Source organism: Moschus berezovskii, chromosome 15, assembly GCF_049115385.1.
Source record: "Moschus berezovskii isolate FMDL1 chromosome 15, NW_MosBer_1.0, whole genome shotgun sequence".
Lineage (NCBI taxonomy): Eukaryota > Metazoa > Chordata > Mammalia > Artiodactyla > Moschidae > Moschus > Moschus berezovskii.
In genome coordinates, this window is record NC_142474.1 from 46399333 (window position 1) to 46408253 (window position 8921).

Sequence of the window (8921 nt, forward strand, 5' to 3'; positions counted from 1 at the left end):
TGAATCGCTTTTACAACGTGGTGTTAGTTTCTACTGTACAACAAAGTCAGTCAGTCATACATATACATATATCCCCTCCTTTTTGGGTTTCCTTCCCATTTAGGTCACCACAGAGCATAGAGTTCCCTGTGCTATACAGTAGGTTCTCGTTAATTATTTTATATTAATACACAGTATCAATAATGTATATGTTAATCCCAATCTCCCAATTCATCTCACCCTCCCAGCACTGACACTTCTGACGTATTTTGTTAACATCGAAGATTCAAGGGGAGGGCTATTTGACCCAGCTTTTTGATGGAGGTGCTGCAAACATCAAGGCCATGTTTGCAAGTTCCTACAATGCCCTGTGTTGCAAGTGAGCAGCCAGGGCTCAGAGTGACCCACCCGAGGCCACATGGCCACGGAAACAACTCAGCCTGGTTTAATGTCACAGTTTGTGCTTTTTTTGTGAAAACGTCTTCATGTCCCCCAAGTTGCTTAAATTGTTTAATTTCCCCCAAATTACACGTTAAGGGAGAAACTACAGAAAAGTAAGTGGAGTCACTGAGCGTCAGGGCAGAGAGGTGGGACGCCCAATAGTCTTGCCGGCTTTCCTTCTGCACAAGTGACTCCCCTCCCCTGCTGACACCCCACCCCCAGGGCTTCCTTCCTGGGCTGGAGGTGGGGGTCTTATAGGCAGGGATGAGACCCCTTGGCCAGAGGGATGGTCTGGACAACCTGGTGGAGGGAGGGAAAGGCGTTCCTGGCCAAAGTGGTGGAAGCAAGCTCGCTGCTCCAGGGGGCTGGGAGAGGTGAGGTGGACGCCTGGCCCCTGCACCCTCCCTAGCTACCCTCCCCCCACACTCGAAACCAAAGGAAGCTGTGTCCACCCACTTCCCGCTCTGGGTCTCGACTTACTCTTCTGTGAAATGGGTCTAATGGGCCTCACACCTGACCGGGCATAGAATCACCAGGGAAGGTGCTAAAAATACACAGTCCAAGGCTCCATCTCTGAGTGAATGGAGGGGTATGAGGGTGGGAGGGCTCAGGGGAGAAAAGCACATTTTTACCCAGAGGCCCACAGCCCTGTGCCCATCTCAAGAAGCTCCTTGCCCCCCGAGGATGGCCCTGGGACCCATGAAGCACCCACTGAAGCAGGATCGGATTTACCTAGGATCTTCCAGACCTGGCACTCATCATAGACCACGGGTGGCCCTTTGGTGCTACGCCTTTGCCAAATACTGTCCACCGACCGAGCCACAGGCATGGCTCCCGTTGTCCTGGCCACTGATCCCAAGTGCCCCAGCAGCATCTCAACCAAAAAGCCTTGAGGGCGACATGTGTAAAGGCCCCTCTTTGGGGCCCTGCGGAGGGGAGCTCTGTGGTCTCGATCTCGGGGCTCCTTCCAAGGACTTTTCTTGGCCGGGCTCCCTCTGTGGCCTCAGCCTCCGGGCCTTGTGCTGCTCCTCACTCCGTCAATATTTGTTTCTCCCCTGGCTGCAAACAGCCCAGTATTTGCTTAAAGGGCTGAGCAGACGTGGCAGCCCTGGGGGCTTCCTCCTCTCTGCAAACAGGCTCCCCGGACAGCCCCGCCTCTGCCGGGCCCAGCACAGCTCTCCCAGGTCACTTCACATCGAACAGGTCGTCTGGCTCCCCACATGTCGGGTCTGGTCCCAAGCACATTCCCCCAAATGTCCTCCGCTGCAGCAGGGCTCCTGATCCCAGCTTGAACAAGCCACATGGATGTGCTCTTGAAACAGCTTTGCACGTGGTTTTCTAGGAAATCAGCTCCTGGCCTGGGTGGGTTGCGGCACACAAGCCCGGGAAGCCCCAGCTGGGACCCCAGAGTTGCGAAACGCTATTGATTAGTGTGTGACTGGCCCGTGGACAGGCCACTGCACAGTTTTTTCTGCCAAATTTATTCATATTGGTTTTGTTCAGTCACCTCTGACTCTTTGCAACCCCATGAACTGCAGCACACCAGGCTTTCCTGTCCTTCACCATCTCCTGGAGCTTGCTCAGACTCGTGCCCTTTGAGTCAGTGATGCCATCCAACCATCTCATCTTCTGTCATCCTGTTCAGATGGGATCTTGTAATTTTTGCCTCCTCGGAACCTGGGGACCTTGGCTCTTACCTCCCTCCCACACACAGCAGAATATTTTGGGGTCTGTCACCCTAGCTTTGAGCATTGCTCACATCAACACAGGTGTGGCGATTGTTCCTTTACTAAGATGGTCTTTGATGGCAAACTGGACATTTGCTGCTTCTTAAAAAACTTCATTTTGAACTACATTTCAAGAAGTACTGGTAGTAAAGTTTCAAGGACAGTACAGAAAGCTTCCCATCTTCCTCTACTAGCCTCTCCAAACTTACAAACACATATCGTGGCAGTCAAGTCAAAGTTTAACTGACACTAACACCCTGAGTCAAGAAACACCTGGAGTAACAGGCAGATTTGGCCTTGGAGTACAGACTGACAGGGCAAAGGCTAATAGTGTTTTGCCAAGAGAACGCACTGGTCATAGCAAACACCCTCTTCCAACAACACAAGAGAAGACTCTACATATGGACATCACCAGATGGTCAACACCGAAATCAGATTGATTATATTCTTTGCAGCCAGAGATGGAGAAGCTCTATACAGTCAGCAAACACAAGACCAGGAGATGACTATGGCTCAGATCATGAACTTCTTATTGCCAAATTCAGACTTAAATTGAAGAAAGTAGGGAAATCCACTAGACCATTCAGGTATGACCTAAATCAAATCCCTTATGATTATACAGTGGATGTGAGAAATAGATTTAAGGGACTAGATCTGATAGACAGAGTGCCTGATGAACTATGGACAGAGGTTCGTGACATCATACAGGAGACAGGGATCAAGACCATCCCCATGGAAAAGAAATGCAAAAAAGCAAAATGGCTGTCTGAGGAGGCCTTACAAATAGCTGTGAAGAGAAGAGAAGCAAAAAGCAAAGGAGAAAAGGGAAGGTATAAACATCTGAATGCAGTGTTCCAAAGAATAGCAAGGAGAGATAAGAAAGCCTTCCTCAGCGATCAATGCAAAGAAATAGAGGAAAACAACAGAATAGGAAAGACTAGCGATTTCTTCAAGAAAATTAGAGATACCAAGGGAACATCTCATGCAAAGATGGGCTCGATAAAGGACAGAAATGGTATGAACCTAACAGAAGCAGAAGATATTAAGAAGAGGGGGCAAGAATACACAGAAGAACTGTACAAAAAACTTCACAACCTAGATAATCACAATGGTGTGATCACTCACCTAGAGCCAGACATCCTGGAATGGGAAGTCAAGTGGGCCTTAGGAAGCATCACTACGAACAAAGCTAGTGGAGGTGATGGAATTCCAATTGAGCTATTTCAAATCCTGAAAGATGATGCTGTGAAAGTTCTGCACTCAATATGTCAGCAAATTTGGAAAACTCAGCAGTGGCCACAGGACTGGAAAAGGTCAGTTTTCATTCCAATCCCAAAGAAAGGGAATGCTAAAGAATGCTCAAACTACCGCATAATTGCACTCATCTCACGCTAGTAAAGTCATGCTCAAAATTCTAAGCCAGGCTTCAGCAATACATGAACCATGAACTTCCAGATGTTCAAGCTGGTTTTAGAAAAGGCAGAGGAACCAGAGATCAAATTGCCAACATCTGCTGGATCATCGAAAAAGCAAGAGGATTCCAGAAACACATCTATTTCTGCTTTATTGACTATTCCAAAGCCTTTGACTGTGTGGATCACAATAAATTGTGGAATTCTGCAAGAGATGGGAATCCCAGACCACCTGACCTGCCTCTTGAGAAACCAATATGCAGGTCAGGAAGCAACAGTTAGAACTGGACATGGAACAACAGACTGGTTCCAAATAGGAAAAGGAGTATGTCAAGGTTGTATATTGTCACCCTGCTTATTTAACTTATATGCAGAGTCCATCATGAGGAATGCTGGGCTGGAAGAAGCACAAGTTGGAATCAAGATTGCTGGGAGAAATATCAATAACCTCAGATATGCAGATGACACCACCCTTATGGCAGAAAGTGAAGAGGAACTAAAAAGCCTCTTGATGAAAGTGAAAGAGGAGAGTGAAAAAGTTGGCTTAAAGCTCAACATTCAGAAAACTAAGATCATGGCATCTGGTCCCTTCACTTCATGGGAAATAGATGGAGAAACAGTGGAAACAGTGTCAGACTTTATTTTTAGGGGGCTCCAAAATCACTGCGGATGCTGATTGCAGCCATGAAATTAAAAGACGCTTACTCCTTGGAAGGAAAGTTATGACCAACCTAGATAGCATATTAAAAAGCAGAGACATTACTTTGCCAACAAAAGTCCGTCTAGTCAAGGCTATGGTTTTTCCAGTGGTCATTAATGGATGTGAGAGTTGGACTGTGAAGAAAGCTGATTGCTGAAGAATTGATGCTTTTGAACTGTGGTGTTGGAGAAGACTCTTGAGAGTCCCTTGGACTGCAAGGAGATCCAACAAGTCCATCCTAAAGGAGACCAGTCCTGGGTGTTCATTAGAAGGACTGATGCTGAAGCTGAAACTCCAATATTTTGGCCACTGATTCGAAGAGTTGACTCATTTGAAAAGACCCTGATGCTGGGATGGATTGGGGGCAGGAAGAGATGGGGACGACAGAGGATGAGATGGCTGGATGGCCTCACTGACTCGATGGACATGAGTTTGAGTAAACTTTGAGAGTTGGTGATGGACAGGGAGACCTGGCGTGCTGTGATTCATGGGATTGCAATGAGTCGAACAAGACTGTGCGACTGAACTGAACTGAACACTCTGAGTCCAAGCTGAGACCCTGCGTGAACCTCGTCGGCTTTTCCACTAAAGTCCTTCTTGGCTCCAGGAACACATCCAGGACCCCGCACATGCATCTGCTTATTCTATGTCTCTGCTGTGTTGCCCTTGGCAAAGGTTCCCAAGCTGTTCCTTGTCTGTTGGGACCTGAATACCCGCGAGGAGTGTTGACCAGTCACCTGGCCAAAGGCCCCTCAGCCCAGGCTTGGTGGGGTCCTCACAGCTGGGTGGAGGACCTGCGCCTGGCCAGGGCACCGCAGACATGGAGCCTGGGATCCCGCGCCACAGGGTCACGGTGTTGACTTGTGCAACGGTGCCTGGCTCTCTGGGCTTCTCCAGTGGCTCAGCTGGTTAAAGAACCTGCCTGCCAGTACAGGAGATGCAGGAAACGAGGGTTTGATCCCCTGGGTCTGGAACATCCCCTGGAGAAGGGAATGGCTCACCAGTCTGATATTCTTGCCTGGAGAATCCCATGGACAGAGGAGCCTGGTGGGCTACTGTCCATGGGGTCCCAGAGAGTTGGACATGACTGAACTCACACACGTGTGCACACACTGGGCTCTCTGGTCAAGTGGTCCCAAGGGGCTGTCCCTCTGTGAGGTCATACTCACTTCTCACCCCTGCCCCATGAACAGACACCTCACGAGAGATTCCTGGAGGCTGTTCAGGTGCCTTTTCTCCTCAAACTTTTCATGGTTCTAGCCTCCATCAACCAGCTGATGTTGTCGTCAACATTGTTCTATTTTTCCCTCCCTCCTCACCTTCTTCTCTCTCTATATTGATCAGATTGTATTGATCAGATTTCCACAGCAAGAAAGAGCTGTCCTTTCTTCTCCATGGACTTATTTAATCAGGTAGCTATTTCTATCAAGGTGTACTTAGGGATCTTCTATTCTGTGAGTGATAATCTGATACAATCATTTTTTATTTTATTCCCAGTTTTGCAGCCCTGGTTGCTAGGAGCGCCGTCAGGACTCCTCTGTCCTGTGGACCACCCACCATGTTTTCTGGCTTCTTACGGTTTCCCAGGATTTTGCTGCCCTTCCTTCTCGCTTGGCTAATCGTTAGATATTCTGCTCGGGTTCTGTGGGCCTTTGAGGGCAAGGTCACACCTTCTGTTTAATATCTATTATGGGCTAGACTATATGTAAAACATTCCTTAGTTGACTGGTGTGTTGGCAGAGCTGTGTCTTTGAAGGAATCCCCGCCACATGGAGTTGGAAGTTGTGATTTTTGTATGGGGAGCTGTTCAAACCAGACAGAGTCCAAATCAGCTCCAAAATGACTGCCTTTTACAGTTCCTGTCCCTTCTATCTTGGAGTCCCCCCAGGGAGCCCCCTAGGGTCTGAAAGCAGGGGACACTGGAGTCACACTGACTAGGCAATCCATTTGTGCGGCACACGGGGGCGTGCCGAGAGGTCATGATGTTAACCTTAACCTTTGTTTACAAGCTTCACCTGATCTTACCAACTCCTGAGAGAGCTGGGAAGGTCCTTAGTTTGGGTTCCCTCAGGAGTCTACCTTGTTGCAAGGATTCAAGGGTAAGGGCTTTCTAACAGGTGGTGATCCCTGGGGGGGCGTGGGGAAGGGAGACAGAGCTTAGGGTTAGAGTTAGTTCTGGCTTCTTATTCTGACTCCTCACAGCCCTACCTGTGTTCCCAGCCTGTTCTGCTGAGCTCCTGGACCTGGGCTTTCCTTCTGGGTCTGGAGTGAGAATTCTGGGCTGGGAGACCTGGGCTCTGCCATCAGCTGTCTGCTGTTCGTTGTGGGCAGCCCTGCCTCCTTGCACAAAGAGGGAATCATCCTGGTCTGGCCCACCTCCTGGGACCACCTAGGACTTCAAAGCAGACGAGGTGAAAAAAGGGTTGTCACAGTCCAGGGCCTGGCTCACTTCCTCGGCTCCAAGAAATGGAAAGAGACAATGAACATATAAAAAGAAGTTCCATCTTCCTGGTTTCCGGGAACTTGTGAGTTAAAAGTTCAACTGTGGTAATTCTCTGGTGGGCCAGTGGTTAGGACTCTGTGCTCTTACTGCCAAGGGCCCAGGTTCCATCCCTGGTGGGGAAACTAAGATCCTACACAGGATGGCCAAAAGGAAAGAAAATACTAGTGATTGGTGTGTGTGTGTGTGTGGAGGTTGGGGGAAGCTGTCTTAGCCCCTTTGAGGGGCAAGTTGACACAGTCTATTATAATACAAAAATGTCCACATCCTATAAGCAAGAGAATCACTTCTTTGAATCTGCAGAAGCGTGACATCATGGGTGTGTGAGGCTGGTCACAATACTTCTCCATGATCCTGAGCGAGTTCCAGCCTTTATTTCCAACCTGTCACAAACTAATACATTTTTACTCTTACAGTAGAAATGAATTGCTAGAGGAATAACATTTTTAAGGCTTACAAAGGCTTACAAAATACAAGTCTGTGATTTTTATTGTGAGATTTGGCATGGCATCACTCTACCAAATTGCTATAGAAGTTTCTCAATGTTTACCCCCAGCCCAGGGCGCAGGACCACAGACCCTGCACTGTGACGCTCAGCTGTGCTGCTTGCAAAGCAAACAGGAAAGAACCTAAATATTTATTAATCGAAGAATGACTATATAAACATGTTATGTCCACAGTATAAAATCCAAGTAAGAGTCAAAAAATAAAGATGAGAAATTTATAAGACCTAACATAGAAAAGTGGCTGAGATTCAGAACTGAAAAGATGCAGTGTTCATATGTGTTAAATGTGGAAAAAAAAACAGGAAAAAAGAAAAAGCAAACAATCCACAATAAAACAACACTTTATGCCTCCTATGGGCTTGATGGACATGAGTTTGAGTGAACTCCGGGAGTTGGTGATGGACAGGGAGGCCTGGCGTGCTGTGATTCATGGGGTCGCGGAGAGTCGGACACGACTGAGCGACTGAACTGAACTGAACTGAACTGAACTGATGGGCTTGTGAATACATGTGAAAAATGTATAAAAACGGGACTGGTGACACATCTGTCTGGTACAGACACCTTGTTTGCTTGCATGTCACTTTATTGTGCTTTGCAGGCATTGCTTGTTTTTTTTACAAATTCGGCGTTTGTGCCAACCCCACGTTGAACATGTCTATTGGTGCCACTTTCTCAGCAGCATTTGCTCACCTCGTGTCTCTGGGTCACATTTGGGTAATTCTTGCAATATATCAGAATTTTTCATTATTATTGTGTTTGTGATGGTGATCTGTGAGTGGTGATCTTCAATGTTAGTACTACAAAAGATTATAACTCCTTGAAGGCTCAGATGATGGTTATCATTTTTTATCAAGAAAGAACTTTTTTGGGGAGGCTGTACCACGTGGCTTGTGGGAAGGAAAGTACTGTTTTAGGCATATGAAAATTTATTACTATTGTGCTTTCATCATCAGAATGTATGATCTTGGTCTTTCCTTCTTACCTTTGTATAAGGCCAAAACAGATACATGGCTACTTTGATAACCTTAAAGTCGACTCCAGGAATGTCGCCAATAGCATGCCCTTTGTGACCAAAGCCAGCAACCAGAACTTCATCATTTTCCTCAATAAAATTTAAGCAACCATCATTGAGTACAAAGGCTGTGATTTTTTTTTTCTTTTTTACCATTCTTGATTAGCTGAACTGTGGCACACTTCCTGATGGCAGAATGGTTTCAACCTGCTTTTTCAAGTACAAATCCCTTGGCATGAGAAGCGCTCCAAGAGGCTTGGCCTTCAGTGCTGTGCCCACATGGGCTTTCTTGTACTGTTCATCATGCCACTTCTAGACTTGTCAGTGGCTATGGAGCTTCCTGACAGTATGAAGATGGTGACACTTGCCCATCCTGCCGGGATCCCAGGCCTGAGTGAAGAGGAAAGTACTTTATAATTAAGGTATATACATTGTCTTTTGGACGTAATGCTATCACACACTTAAGAGACAGTGTGAACATCTTTATGTGCCCTGGGAAACCAAAAGAATTTGTGTGATCTGCTTTATTGCTGTTGCTTGAGACCAAGCCTGCAGTATCTCCAAGGTCTGCCTGTATTGGGAATGGTGAGTAAAGGGAGAATCTTTCATAAGGGCTTAATATTTATGAAAAGAACACAACTAAA

The 8921-nt window shown here is 47.0% G+C and overlaps 1 pseudogene; it reads right to left on the reverse strand.

Moving 5' to 3' along the window:
* Positions 1–7245: 7245 nt before the first annotated feature.
* On the reverse strand, positions 7246–8649 carry LOC148775434 (small ribosomal subunit protein uS12 pseudogene; annotated as a pseudogene).
* Positions 8650–8921: the final 272 nt, after the last annotated feature.